We start from the raw sequence: 16,220 nt of genomic DNA on the forward strand, positions 1-16,220 counted from the left end.
TTCTCAGGGCAAAGATGAAAATCCAGCTTTGTTTCAAGGGTGTTTAGTTGAGGCCATCAGGAAATATACTAACACTGATCCTGCCTCAGGGGAAGGACAGACCCTGATGGAAGTACATTTTATAACCCAGTCTGCCCCTGATATCTGTAGGAAACTACAAAAGCTGCTATGGATCCTCAGACTCCTATGGAACTGCTTTTGGATGTGGCAGTTTTAGTTTTTAATAACAGGGACAGAACAGAGGAAGCAGAAACAGCAAGAAGGACCTCTCACAAGGTGCAGCTCTTGGCTGCAGCCTTCAGCTCACTTCCCACTCCCACATGGGGTTGCCCTCCTGGTTCTTGGCCTGACCAAGTGAAGCAGAAAGATGGAAAGTCCAAAGTTGGGCATCCAGGCCAGCATGCCTTGGGCATAAATCAGTGTGTATACTGTAAGAAAACTGGCCATTGGAAGATGGACTCTCCAGAGTGCTAAAGGGAGTCATCGGCACTTAAACCAATAATGATTGAAATATCCAAGCAAGCCCAAGAGTGATGGGGCCCAATACTTTCTGCCACAGCTCCCATTGGGCAACGAGCCATATCTCTGGAGGGGCCTTGGGTAACCCTCGACGTGGCAGGTAACAATATTAACTTCCTTCTGGAGACGGGAGCTGCTTCCTCTGTTTTGACGCATTATATTGGGCCTCTGTCATCCAAAACTGTAATTATGGGGATAGATGAACAACCTCATAGATACCACTTTACCTGTCCTTTAAGCTACTCTTCAGGGACTTTGGTTTTTCTCATGTGCCTTTGTTATCATGCCTGAATGCCCCCCATCCCCCCGTTGGGAATGCATTTGTTGACCCAGCTGCAAACAGTTTTATCTTTTGGAAATCAAAAGGCAGAAAAGGATTGCTCCTTTTCCTTTCCTGTGATAAGGGAAGAAAGTCAATAGGGGACTTATCTAGTTTACCTACTGAAGTAACCTCCCAAGTAAATTCTATAGTGTGGGACATTGAGGTTCTAGGCAAAGCATTAAACATTCCTCCACTTTGCATCCCACTTAAGCCTGGTACCCCATCCCTTGGAAGAGAGAAAACCCCTTAAAGCCAGACACGCAAAGAGAATCCAACCATTAATGGCTAAGTTTTTGCAATTCAGGTTGTTAAGGCCCTGTGAGTCTCCTTGTAATATGCCAGTCTTGCCAGTTAAAAAGCCAAATGGAGACTATAGATTTATTCAAAATCTTTGAACTGTCATTGAAGCTGTCATTCCCATACATCCTATAGTGCCCAATCCCTACATACTGTTAGCCCAGGTCCCTGGGGATGCTGACTGGTTTACGGATGCCTTTTTTTTTTTTTTTTTTTTTTTTGCATTCTAGTAGACACTGATTCACAATTCATCTTTGCAGTTGAATGGACTGATCCTGATAGTCATTTGGTTTCTCAATTAACTTGGACAGTTCTTCCCCAGGGGTTTATGGACAATCCTCATCTGTTTAGAAATGAATTGGCTAGAGAATTAAGGATGTTACAATTAAATAAGGGCACTATTATCCAATATGTAGCTGACTTGTTGGTTGCTAGCCCAACCAACAGAGACTTGGATAAAAATACCATTAAGTTGCTAAATTTTCTGGGAGCTAATGGGTATAGGGTCTTACCACATAAGGCCCAGATTTCAACTCAAGAGGTTAAATATTTAGGATATGTGCTAAACCCTGGCACCCAGGCAATAGTGCCAGAATGAAGGGAAGCTATCTTGAGCATTGCAGAACCCCAAACTAGAAAGAAGCTGCAGGTTTTCCTAGGAATGGCAGGATACTGCCATTTGTCAGTGCCTGGTTTTGGGCACATAGCAAAGCCTTTATACGACATCCTGAAAAGAGCAGGCATAGATCCTTTTGAATGAGATAGCAATTGTAAGCAAGCTTTTAATGCTGTCAAGGATAAATTGGAATCAACTGCAGCCCTAGGGATCCCTAATCTTGATAAGCCATTTTTTCTTTATGTGGTTGAAAAACCAGGAAATGCCCTACCTGTCCTTGCCTAGAAACTGGAAGATATCCTCTGACCAGTGGCATAGATTTTTAGGCAATTAGACCATGTTACTTCAGGATGTCACTGGATGCTTCAGTGCAGTTGCAGCAACTGCTTTTATTTTTAATTTATTATTTTCTTTATCATTGGAGGGGAGGAAAAGAAGGCAAGCAGAGGTGGGGGTATGGTTACACTATTTAAGGAAGAGTTGAATACAAAGACAATGAATCTTTCATAGTCTCAACAACTCCACAATGAATAGCTGTGGATTATCTCATTTATAATTCACATTGGATAAAACAAATTGGTTCCCCTATGTGTATATCAATTTAATTTAAACGCATTATCTTTGAAATACAAAGAGGAATACTACGAGATAAACTCTAACTACAATCGATATTTTTCTAAGTAGAAGACCAAAGGGAATCCCTCTTTCCAATGGCTTTTGATATGACAAGATTTTGCCAAAGTGGAAATAAGCATTCTCATGGCCAAGTAAGAAACTACAGTTGTTGTGGGTATTACACTACAATGCCATATGTATTATATATTAAATTAAACTCAGCATTCAATATGCTTGTATAATCATGCTGTTGATGATGATACCACTGATGGTGCTGGTGGAAAATGCCCATCTTTATCCCAAGAAAAGTAAGGAAGAAAAATGTAACACGCAGAAAGCAGGCACAGAGTTGGGCATTTTTTGACTAAGAGAGAATTTTAAGCATAGAAATATAAAAAGAAAAGTACTCCCTTATGTGGAATTATTTCCACATACTTCATACAGTATTTTCACATATTTGATAACTTAATATGAAATATGTGGAAATAATATGAAACATTAATTAGGTATACTAGACAAGAACAGAACTAAGTACTCCAACTTCACTGCGGCATTACAAAAAAACCAACACTTCACTGCAGTGTAAGATTTAAGGTCAACCTTCTCATGGATGCATGTTGTATAAAACACAGCAAGATTGCTGCTGCCCTGCCAAGTACTTCCAGTTCCTACTGAAATATTGATGGTTTCAATTAGTTTTTTTGAAATAAATCTTTAAAGAAAAAGATAATACATGATAAAAGACAAGTCAAAATGCTTCAGGAACCACATATCCAACACAAACTTTATCCTCAAATGAGTTGTGTTTGCCTCACACTAATAAACTTTTATTTCACTCAAATTAGAGCAATAATCTTCCATATATAAGTATCTGCCCTGTCCAATAATTTAAAGAAAAATAATCCAAAATTAGTAAGGAAAAATATAAGAATTAATAGACCCTTTAAATTTGTTTTAAATATGTTTAAGGTTAAAAAGTGTTTAAAGTTTGTAATTCCTAGTAGGAAAACATCTGAATGAATACCCTAATGGCAAACCACTGTAAAATGCTTCAGATGGATTTGGGGGAGAGGGGTAGGGATTATCTTCAAAGCACCCCAGCTCTCTTGATGAGAAGGTCAGAGGTATACTGGTTTGTATGATTGTGACATCCATAAGGTGATCTAGGTTGCTTTTCCTTCAGCAAGGGCATTTATCAGAAGGGCATTAAGCTTGACCTTCAAATTTGGCTGACACTTTGCTGATAAGATTCATAAGCTTTGGGTTGCTCTGGTATTTTGACATATTTGCTGGGTTCTGAGCCACAGCCTGAAAGGCCACCATAACATCTGGATCCTGCACAGCTACAAGAACCTCTGGATCACTAAGAATTTCACTGAGTCCAGGTCTTCTGGCCATTCCAGGCATGCCCCCTCCCATTCCAGGCATTCCTCCAGAAAAACTACCAGGCATTCCCCCAGGAAAGCCACCAGGAAAAGAGCCATACTGAGCTCCTGACTGTCATCTGGCTTCTTCCTCCCTCTGGGCTCTCTCATGCTCTTCTGGAGCCTTCTTAACTCCTTCTATTCTTTCTTTGATCACTCGCTCTTTACATTTTCGGTCATACTTTCTCCGATGTTGTGCAATTTTCTGCACCCTAGGTTGAACTTTTTTCAGCATTGCACTCGCATCTTCAGCATAATCCAGGTTACAGGCAAGGGCAAGGTTATGAGCTGCCTCTTCTCTGTGGGTTGGAGGTCTGTGTGCTTTCCCTTGCCACCTGTAAGACTGAGCTGACCCAGGTTTTATTTCAATGGCTCTGTCACAGTCTCAGATGGCAGCGTTTGGATCTGTAATTTGATGAAGACACTGGTCCTCTGGGCATACAAAATGGCCAAGCAAAGATTCAGCTTGATGGCAACTGTGACTAAGTCAATGGCTTTCTGCAATTCATCACCATGTAGGCCTTCAATAGCGGTCACTTTCATATCATTTGCCTGATCCATCATCTCCTGTGTTATCTCTGCATTTTTATCTCCCATTTCTTGAGGGGCATCAGTGTCTGGTTCAATCACACCTTCATTATCAGTTTCTAGATCACTTTCCTCACTTGGTGGTTTGTCTGCCTTTAAGTCTTCCTCTACCTTCTTACTATCAGGTTTTTCTTCCTTGGTATTTTCTTCTGATTTAGTTTTCTGAGTAGCAGGTGGTATTTGATCCCCCATACTCTCCACCCACTGCCTAAGGAAGCACATTTCTTCAGTATGTAAAACGCTCAGATCCTGCTTACACATTTTCACAAAGTCCTGAAGCTCGTTCACTTTGAGGGGTCCATGGTCGGGAGGCAGTGGGCAAAGCTGAGGGTCTGTGGCCTGGTTCCAGGCCCAGGTGCTGCCTCGACGTGACCATGCAGAAGGGGTTGCTCCCGCGAGAGGAACTCCTCTTTTATTATTATAAACTGGCTTTAGGCCAACATCTGGAGGTTTTATCCCCACACCACATACAAAGAATCCTAGAAGCTAAAGGACTCCAGTGGATGACAGGGGGACACTTACTGAAATATCAGGCTTTGTTGCTAGACACTCCTGATGTAACTCTTAAAGTATGTTAGACTTTGAATCCAGCTACTTATTTTCCTGAACCCATAGGCACCCTAGATCATTCTTGTATACAAGTTATGGAGCAAGTTTACCCCAGCCATCTGGATTTAAAGGATGAGCCTCTAGATAATCCTGAGGTAGAATGATTTACAGATGGAGGTAGCTTTGTGCACCAGGGAAACAGGAAAGCTGGGTATGCTATTGACAATCAACAGGAGGCCTTAGCAGTTTCTCCCTTGGCTCAAAAGGCAGAATTAATAGCTTTTATTAGAGCTCTGCAATTGGGAAAGGACTTAAGAGCCAATCTTTCCACTGATTCCAAGTACGCCTTTCTGGTGCTTCATACACATGCTGGTATCTGGAAGGAACAGGGACTTACTCCTACCTGCTAAGGGTTCCCCTGTAAAACGTCATTTGGAAATTCTGAATCCATTGGATGCTGTTTTGCTGCCCATGGAAGTAGCTGTAATTCATTGCAGAGGGCATCTAAAAAAGAGATTTTAGCGTGGCTAAGGGAAACTCCTTTGCAGATGCAGCAGCTAAGGCAGCTGCATTAAAGGAACCAGATGGACTTGCAGGCATGTTAGTGCCCTCTGCCCCGGTGATGACAGAGCGAAGATATACTAAAGAGGAACAAGAATGGGATAAAAGTCAGGGGTTAATTCAAGATCCATCTGACTGGTTTATCAAGGACAACAAACTGTTGGTGCCAAGGGCTAATCAATGGAAAACAGTTAATCATTTATGTGACTCTACTCATTTGGGAAGAGATTCCCTATTTCAACCGAAGTCTCAGCTTTTTATAGGAAGAGGCTTACTTAAAACAGTAAAGCAGGTTACTTGAGCCTGTGAATAACCCAAATAACCAATTTTTACCTCCTCCTTTAGTAAGACCTGTTCAGCACAGGGGAGTGTACCCCCGTGAAGATTGGTAAATAGATTATACTCAGATGCACTCACGTAAAGGGTTTAAACATTTATTAGAATTCATCGACATCTTCACCAGTTAGATCAAGGCTTTTCCTACCCAATCTGAAAAGACAATTGAGTTTTCTACACTCCTATTAAAGAAAATAATTCCTAGATATGGGCTGCCTAAGAGGTTGCAGAGTGAAAATGGCCCATCTTTCACAGTGACAATTACCCAAAACATGTCTTCAGCTCTAGGAATTCAGTACTGCTTGCATTCTGCATGAAGGCTATTGTCTTAGTATTATAGAAAGACTCAATCAAACTCTAAAAAGGACTCTGGGTAAACTATGCCAGGAAACATAAAAAAACATGGCTGTTTTTATTGCCTGCAGCCTTATTACAGGTTCAAGTGGTCTCCAAGGGGAATCTACAGCTCAGCCCTTTTGAAATAGTGTATGGAAGGCCTTTCTTAACTACAGATACCCTGATACACGCAGATACTTTTGAGCTACAAAATTATGTAATCAACTTAGGATGAGTGCAAAACACAGGCCTTGAATATGAAAATCAAAGAATCCCTTCCCCCACTAAGGAAGAGAATCTTGTTACAACTCACCTGGGAGATTGGGTCCTATTAAAAACTTGGAAGGAAGGATTTCCAGCACATCAACATTCCCCAAACCGGAAGGGACCCTCTGAAGTTCTCCTTAGTACCCCAACTGCAATTCCACTTATCTCAAATTAAACCTGCCTCTTATGAAGTCCCACAGACGGATGGAACATGAGGGACTGATCCCACTTGTTCCTGTGAGCCAACCAGCGATGAATAACCCTTACTATACCAACACTTTCTGACTGAGCTCCTCTCTACCTGGAATACAAGAGACCCAATAGTTAGGCAGAAGTGTCATCACCCCATTCAGCCTGAAGAAGTTACAGATGATGGATCTCCGTCCATCTGCAAGCATGAGGATTAAGAGTTCTCTTGTGAAGGGAGGGGAGAGATATGTCAGAGGTGTTTGAGCCAGAGTGACTCCATTTTGAGTGAGGGCTAGGAAAACGAGGCTGGGACTTGCTGGGCTGCATTCCTAGAAAGTTAGGTGTTCCTAGCTTCTAGATGTTTACAGTTAAGAGAACAGATTGATAACATTTACTAAACAGACTCAGAGTTAGGAGTATCCTAATATCCCAATATCTTGAGAACAGAAGCATTCCTAATTTTGCTTTGAAGATAATACTATCAATTCTTGCAAACTATAGTACTTAAGAAAGTTCGTACTTTATCACAAACCTTGTAGCAGAGCACATCTCCCCATGATCTAATTTTATCCTATAAATAAACAAGTATTGTACCTAGGGTGATATGTTCCTCCTCTTCTGGGAATGCCCTACTCTGTCTAGGAAGTAGCTATTCTTTCACCACTTAATTTTCTTAATAAGCTTACTTTTGCTTTGCACCATGGACTCACCCTGAATTCTTTCTTGTGTGAGATCCAAGAACCCCCTCTTGGGGTCTGGATCAGGGTCTCTTTCCCTTTACAATTTCAATAATGTGTTAACTGACCATCTCAAGTTAACCTTAATTACCTGAGATTACCCAATACCTTGTGTTTTGTTTTGTTTTGAAATGGAATCTCTCTGTTGCCCAGGCTGGAGTGCAGTGGCGCAATCTTGGCCCACTGCAACCTCTGCCTCCCAGGTTCAAGTGATTCTCCTGTCTCAGCCTCCTGAGTAGCTCGGATTACAGGCGGATGCCACCACATCCAGCTAGTTTTTGTATTTTTAGTAGAGATGGGGTTTCACCATGTTGGTCAGGCTGGTCTCAAACTCCTGACCTTATGATCTGCCCTCTTCAGCCTCCCAAAGTACTGGGATTACAGGTGAGAGTCACTGCACCTGGCCTACCTTGTATTCTTAACAGAAATCAGAGTTGGTAGCTCACATCATAACATACATTCAATGTAGCTTACACTATTTGAGCCATGGTTTATACACAACCACTGCAGTAGTTCAGATAAATTAGAATTAGGCTGTTGTGGGATATGGATATACAATTTCCCCTGAGTAGATGAACTCATTCATTCAAATAGAGGGGCTAATCTTTGCAAACAATCCATTTGATTAATATTTCTAGTGAGCTGATGAAGTGTTTCACACTTGAATGCAGTAGAATCTTCATAGTAAAGTAAAGCAATGGTCATCAGGTTGTTCCTTGCGTGCAAGCAAAAATTTCAAAAATTACATAGCTTTATACATGTCAAAGTTGATGTCTAATTTCAAATTAAATAACTTTTATCAAGTTTTAAATAATTTAAAATAATGTAATTTTTGAAATATAAATATCAAAAATTTAAATAAAAGTATTCTTTAGAACTACCTAACAACATCACAATTTGATAACCATTATTTTCCACTTAAGAATAAGCGAAAATATCTCTTATTTTAAATTTCAAAATTCTACACCTTTCCTTTTTCTCTTTACATGTAGATTTCTGTTCCACTTCCTTTAGAGATTTTATTATAATAAATACATTTTTATGTTTGAACATTTTATTCATCACCTATCAAATATATCTTCAAAAAAGAGCCCATTAATGATATTGTACTAGTGTTAATTTCCTGGTTCTGATAAATGTGCTATGGTTATATAACATGTTCAAATTGGAGAAAGTTGAAAGAAGAATAAATGGAAACTCTTTGTACTATTTTTCAACTTTTCTATAAGTCTAAAAATAGTTCAAATAAAGTTAAAAAATAAATGCGGTGCCAAGATTTTCTCAGAATGATAATGAAGATTTCTTTAACCTGATTTTAAAAATACTATAGAAATCACAAACCAAAGGCCGATCTCATGCTTACCATGTAATACCAAAGACATTCTTATTAAAAGTCAGAAAAGCATGCCTCCTATTAGCACTATTACTTATGATTTTTATAAAAAGTCTGGTCATTGAAAAACCAATAAAAATTCATAAGAAGTATAACATTTGGGAAGGAGGAAATATAATTTTTTATAGATAATATAGTTTGCAATCTATAAAGCCTAAGTGAATCCACTGAAAAGTATTAGTAATAATTTTTAAAGGTGGTGTGGTACAAAATAAACATACAAAAATCAATTGTTTTTCTATTTCACAGCTCAGAATAATATTGAGTAAAATAAACTTGATAATATCAACTGAACAATAACCATATGTCAATAAGAATAATAAAGTTGTTTAGTACCTATTTCAGAAAAGCTAAAACCCTACTTAGTGGCATAAACCAAAATTTGATTAAATGGAAAAATATATTTTTCTTCTTAGGAAAACCAGTTATTGAAAAAAGTAATTCCTCTTTTAATTTTGAATAAGATTAATGCAATTCTATTTCAAACTGAAATCAAAATATACTCAAAACTTATTGAAGTGATTCTAAGTGACAAAAATTTAAGAAACAAGACCAACGAGGGGAAAGTTGCATTTTTTATACTAAAATGTAGTATGAAGCTACAACTATTAAAAAGCATGATATTAGTGCTAGAAGAGAATCAGTAGAACAGAATAGAAAACAATTAAAAAACTCCTCTATATCTAAACATCCTGTCATAATAATTTTGATATTTTAAGTTAGAGAAATTAAAAAGGAATTATTTATTAAAGTGTTATTGGAAAAGTTGATAAAGCATTTGGAAAGAAATAAACCAGATCTCTTACTTCAAATCATACATGAAAATAGATTCCAGATGGATTATAGAATTAATCTATGGAAGACCTGAAAAAAAGAGATTCTTTAACTGCAGCAAGAGAATATTCATAAAGAAGGAATATGAAGAATAGTAGTGTTACATTTGATTACATATAGTCTGTACATATCAAAACAACAAATAAAATTAAAAGCCAAAGAAAGAGAATCATTAATACATATCACAATAAGAAAAATGAATATTATATTATTAAAAATACAGAGATTTTACAAATCAATAAGCAAAGAGATGAGCTCCTCAATAGAAGGAAAGGGTGGAAAACATAAATAGTAAATAAACACAGAGAAATTAAAAACCTACTAGAAAATAAGGCAATGTAATTTGATATACAGTGAAAACCGTTATTCATTTATTGAACGGACAATGTTTGTCTCTATTTTAAAAGTATATAGACGTTAGTAAGATGCGCTTTCTCACAGATTGTTAAAGTTTAAGTTGTGACAAACCTTTGGAGTAGAGTAAATCACTTTAGCTTTAAAAAGGCAAAATCCTGGGACCTAGTAAATCCGACAACCCAAATGGCTAGCAATAGGGAGCTGGTTAAATTCTTGGTATCCATCCATGGAATACTATGTCATTATTACACATGGTTTCTAACTGTGGTTCTTAAAATGAGAAAATGGGTTACACATCAAAGTTACCCAAGGCGATCTTTGAATCCACGGCTTCATGACTCAGCGCTTCTATCCCCCACACCGTCTTTCTGGTTTTTTTTTTGGTTTGGTACAGGACTTACGAGTCAGTTTTTACGTAAATCTCCAGTGGAATCTGATGCAAACCCTCTATTGCAAAACACTGTTCTAAAATAATATTCAACATCATTAGAAATTATTCTCAGTCTAATGGGAAATATAAAATACGATATTTACTTGTTATGATCCAAAATTTAGAGTATATAGAGTATAATATTATATGTGTAACTTTATTTTAAAAAGAATATTCTCATGTTTACTTTTTTGCTATTTCCAATTTTTTAAAAAATTAACATTACTTAGGAGGGAGTATTCACTAATAGTGACAATTAGTTTGGGAAAAAAAGTCTTTTAAAGGAGTTACTGTCCTCTCTTTCCTCATCTCTCTTGCTGCCAGAGATACCTATCCACCCTCTGCCAGTGTTTTCTGAAATATGCCAAGTCCTCGGAGAGCACCTCAAATTTATCCCTAGACAACTATGGCATTATTTCCATGTGAATGGTGGAGAGAGAAAGGGAGAGAGAAAAAAGTAAAACATTGTGCACGAGTGAAATGTAGAGTTTAGCTATTATCTAATGAAATTGATCACAGTAGGCAGCCAATCTTGATAATTTTTTTAAAAGATTTTTCCCAAATTGCGGCATATAGGAGTGGAATGGAGGTTGGGGTGGATAGTGTAGGACAAAGGTGGTAGTGTCAGGGGATCTAAAACTAACAAAAAAAACCTTCAAAACAATAATAACAACAACAAAACACACACACAAAACAAAAAAGCAAATGTCTCCTGGGCTCTGCCTCAAAGGTAAATAAGAGGTTCCGAGTATTGAGAAAATTCTTCAGACGCTTGCACACACAGATTTGTTCAGTATATTATGAATCTGTACTTGTTTCTTTATTCTATGTTCTAAGAAATAACTGAAGCATTTGAAAAACAGCACTTGAAATATTCACTGGTAGTTGGGTGACATGTGTACATTATACCTCAAGATGAATGTCAGTCCCTCTCAGGAGGCTACTCTGGTGGCCTAGAAAATGAATTAACTGAAAAGTTATTAATTCTTTCATTAATTTTCCCCATATCACTGCTTTTTAGGAAGGTTGAAATTTTCCTGAATGTTCAAGGAAGGAACCTGAGCTATCAATATGGAGACCTTAAAATGAATCACCCAATCTGGGAACCTTTGGAGAATTCAAGAGGGCACTACTAATAATTTTACTGAATACAAACCAGAATTGTTATAGGCAAACAGAGACATCTGCTTGCTCTCCCTAGGAGTCCTTACTGCTTGAGCACACTGAAGGCTAGGTGGAATCAGGCTGACCTGGAGCCAGTCAGTGACACATTTATCATCAAAATCAGCAATATAAAAAGTCTAGGTTGAAAATTACAAACAATGCCATCAATAAAATACTGTGCAGTTAACTAATTCTCCTAATGTGTAAAGCGTTCTAAAAGGCCATCTCAGAGAATTAGGAGCAGGGATATGACAGTAAGTAGGAATAATGTGGTCTCAACTGCAGAGTGATGGTTCAGCCTCGCATGCAGATGATTAGGCTGGGAAAATACGCAATAGAGAACCAACACTGGTAGGCTGGGAAAAGTCAGGCCATGGGACATGGGTTGGAACTGTGGCGAGATTGAAGGACTGCTGCTGGGGTCAGGGTGTTTAAGCTGAAACTGACAAAGAGTTTGTCAACTGAAGGGAAGGTGAGGGTGGTGGACAGAGGTGGAAAGTAGAACATGCAAGAGTATTCAAGGACAGAGAATGGGAAGGATGACCCAGTTCAGAGCTTGAAGCAAATTTGACTGATTTTTAGAATAGGAGACAAGGAGGGGCTAGAGATGAGGCTGGAGCGGCAAACAGGGGAAAGAAGAAGCAGCACCTGCCAGCACAGGTTTAGAAGGTGGATTTCATCTTGAGGGCTCATGGAGGGTTTTGAGGAGTGGAAGGACATGGTCAGACTTCATCAAGCTCATGGACTAAAGTGTGGGTTATGGAACAAGAAGTAAAGCAACTCTCAAGGCCAGATGGAGGGAAAACGGAAACTCCACAGAGAAAAAGTGGTGGTCTTCTTGGTGAGATTGGAAATCCACAGATAGATTACAGAAAATGCTAGGCAGCAAAATCCATCTGCCTTGTCAGTTAAATAGCATTGAGGGAATGAGGCTGATAAGAGACCCTATAAGGAGAGGCCATTCTCAGATTGTATCTAATATGGATGGTATGGCCATATATATCTGAGAGGTTTCCACCTTTAGGGGAGCCACTTTGCTAAATCAGTGACGTCCTAGAGCTGTCTACTAGGCTCAAAAGTTCTCATGACACCAATTTTCATAATTGGGGTGATATGAGTTTCATTAACCTACTACTCATCAATGTACAGAAGTGAGGCCGAAGTTGTTCAACATAAACTTCTAAGCAAATGGTTTAAACCTGAAATATAGTGACGTATTTATAGGTGGTTTTGATGTTGTGTTGACTCTGTCTCAGACTGTTTTTTAAATAATTTATTTTCCCAGACACTGATATCTTTGCCAGAACCATAACAAAATGAATGCGATTAGACAGGCTATAAAAATGTGTATGTAGTAGGGGACTGGAGGGGGGGAACTGACTTCCTTTTTATTTATCAAAGTGGTATAACTTAATTATGGAGATTGGCATATTCACAAAGAAAACTTAATCCAGAAGAATTCTGAAGGAAATATTAAAGGAGTATTTGCCAGCCAGAGGTTGTACATGGGGTTCGCCCTAACTCTTCTGTTAAAGTTAGAATTCATGTCTCTAGCTTTTTCACATGGTTCTTTATTCCCAGTTTAACTATTTGCTCTCATGTTATTAGGACATCTTTCAAAATGGTTTGAAAGACTGGAAAAAAACTTTATTCTCAGAGGTGTGAAATCCAAGAAAAAAATAAAATAGAATATTTCTGTAATATACATCTTCATAGAGAAGAGTGTTTCCTGATAGATTTGTCCAGAATGGGACAGGGTCCTAAAGCCAAAATCCTAGGCCGAATGGGCAATGTGACCAGGTAGAGCAGGAGGAAGTGGAGCCAGATAAGCTCCACTGAGAATATGGCCTTGTGTTTTCAAGAAAATTTAGGATGTCAGGAGCATATTCGGCACACAGTCAGGTAGAACAATTGATTAGAAACCAAAGTCTCCAAAAAAACTGTCTCCATTCCCCCTTTCACGTCCATCTGATTCCCCTGGCGGGGCCCTGGGGAGTCACACAGTAAGCTGATGCTGAAGGGAACTGGCCTTGCGGAGCCTGAGCCCTTTGATTGTGTTGCCCCGTTCCCGGCCGGGCTCCCACTCAGATTACAGCCCTGCAGTCTGTATTGTCCAGACAAAGGGGCAGTGGCTCCTCTCTGAGGACTGCCTGGAGCACAGCCACCCTCCCGTTGTCTACCCAATCTCCAGCCTCCTCCTGTTTCTTCCTTCAGCACCCGCCTTCTGAGTTTCTTGAGTAAAAACATAAAAACCAGTCAAGCCCTGCAGTGGACTTTACGGTGCCAGGCAGGCGTGGAGCACCAACTTCCCTCCCCGAGCCTCTTTCTGCAATAGGCTGACCTGGAATTTCCATTTCCACTTACTTGCTTTCTGGGAAGGGTGTATCTCTGCTCTCTGTAGATATCTCAGGGTAGACAGGACAAAGGGAGTGGCCTCCATTTATAAGAAGAGACTTGAGTGCCTAGTAAAATTCAGATTCTTTTTACTTATTATCACTATAACCCAGCTATCCACAATCTTAAACTTCTTTCTTTCTATGTTTTTATTTATTTTTTTTCAGAGACAGTATCTAGCACTGTTGCCCAGGCTGGAATGCAGCAGCACCGTCATAGCTCACCACAGCCTGAGAACTCCTGCACTGAAGCAATCCTCCGGCCACACCCTCCTCAGAAGGTGGGACTACAGTTGCACATTACCATGCCTGGCTAATTTTTTTAAGCTTGTTTTAGAGATGGGGTCTTACTATGTTTCCTACTCTGGTCTTGAACTCCTGGCCTCAAGTGATCTTCCCACTTTGTCCTCCCAAAGCACTGGGATTACAGGCATGAGCTACCATGCTCAACCCATGATCTTAAATTTGTAAATAAAGATTCTTTGAGCCAACAAAGTCAGGGAAAACTAACAATTTTGCTGACTTGAAATTATGAAGCTCTTAGATTTTTGTTGTTTGTTTGTTTGAGATGGAGTCTTGTTCTGTCACCAGGCTGGAGTGCAGTGGTGCAATCTCAGATCTCTGCAACCTCTGCCTCCTGGGTTCAAGTGATTCTCCTGCCTCAGCCTCCTGAGTAGCTGGTACTGCAGGTATATACCACCATGCCTAGCTAAGTTTTGTATTTTTAGTAGAGACAGGGTTTCGCCATGTTGGCCGGGTTGGTCTCAATCTCTTGACTTTGTGATCTACCCTCCGCAGCCTCCCAAAGTGCTGAGATTGAAGGTGTGAGCCACTGCGCCCAGCCAAAGCTCTTAGATTTTAATGCCAACAATTAGATTGTACTTACTATGTGTCAGGCACTATTCTAAAAATGTCACATCTATTTACACATACGATTCTTATGGCAACCCCATGAGGTGGTATGTTTTTCTCTTTATTTCACGATAAGAAATAGATACAAGCAGAAAGGTAAAATGCTTTGCTAGATGTCATACAACAAGCAGGTGTCAGACCTGAGATTTGAACCCAGGGCTTCTGGCCCTAGAGCAAGTGGCTGGCACCAGTATACCACACCACATAGTTGTACGTGTGTGTAGTGTGAACACACATTCAGCTATCACCGATTGATTGGTTGGAAAGAATGCTTTTCCAGTTGATTTCTCCTTTCTCAACCAATAATTATTAATTTTTTGACAAATCCTAAGAACGCTTTCTTTCCCTTCTGCAAAGGCCACTCCCCATGTGACCTGCAGAAGCTCTAGTTTTTGGAATTTAGAAGGTGGTGGGTGAAGGATGAAGGGGAGGTAGAAAGGGAGAGGGTCAAAAGCAGGAGCCCTAATTTCCTGGTTTAGGTTAAAGGTCCCAAAGTCAAGTTACAATGTAGATTGCTAATCCCACCCTGAGTAGCTCTCTTAGTAAGTCTGGGATGGAGTCCAAGAAATTGCATTTCTAACAAGTATCCAAGTGATGCTGATGCTGTTTGTCAGGGGTCAGCACTTTGGGAAGCACTGACCTAAGAGGTCACTTGAGTTGGCACTCTCACACCTAGACCAAGGGAGCTGTGAAAAAGAATCTATCTTGGGGTAGATCCCCTTCCAGAAGCCACTGTTTCTCATTCTGTCTCTGAAGGCTGAGATTCGAAGAGCTTTGCTTTTCGTTAAAATGCAAATTGGGGATCTCTGGGAAAAAGGAGGCTTGAGTGTGATCACCTGGGAGTCACTGATGGTCCTGGGGCCTCTCCAAGGCCCACATCAACAATTTGCTCTGAATCATGCCCTTTTTATATTTGAATTTGCACACTGGCAGTGGGGTGGATCTGACTGTTTTCATAAGATCTTTATTATTTCTTTGCCTTTTCTGAGGTTTCTGATTTTTTTTTTTTTTTTTGCACATTTTGAACTGAGATTCACTTGTATGATTCTCAGCTATTGCAAGTGAGAGAATGTTGCAATCTAGATGCCCAGTCTTGTTTATCTTGGCACTAAATAGGGGGTTTCAGCTTCCCCAAAATACTGACAAAAGTCTTTTCAACTTCATTTCTCTTCCATAACCTCAATGCAGAATGTCATAGTAGGAAGCAATGAGAGGAAAACAAAGCCATTGAAAGAGGTTCAAAGGTTTAATCTCCATCACACTCTCCTATTATGCATACCTAAGACGAGCTCCTGCAAAGGAACTTTGCCAGTCAAAGTCAAGGCTTAGTTAATTTCAGTTTTAACCACATTGAATTCTGGACATTAGGGAGCCTGTAAGG

The 16,220-nt window shown here is 39.5% G+C and overlaps 1 pseudogene; it reads right to left on the reverse strand.

Annotated features, from left to right (window-relative positions):
• Positions 1–3,575: 3,575 nt before the first annotated feature.
• LOC108298625 overlaps positions 3,576–16,220 on the reverse strand; it is a 13,103-nt pseudogene continuing 458 nt past the window's right edge.

Source organism: Cebus imitator, unplaced genomic scaffold (assembly GCF_001604975.1).
Source record: "Cebus imitator isolate Cc_AM_T3 unplaced genomic scaffold, Cebus_imitator-1.0 Scaffold1020, whole genome shotgun sequence".
NCBI classification, from domain to species: Eukaryota; Metazoa; Chordata; class Mammalia; order Primates; family Cebidae; genus Cebus; species Cebus imitator.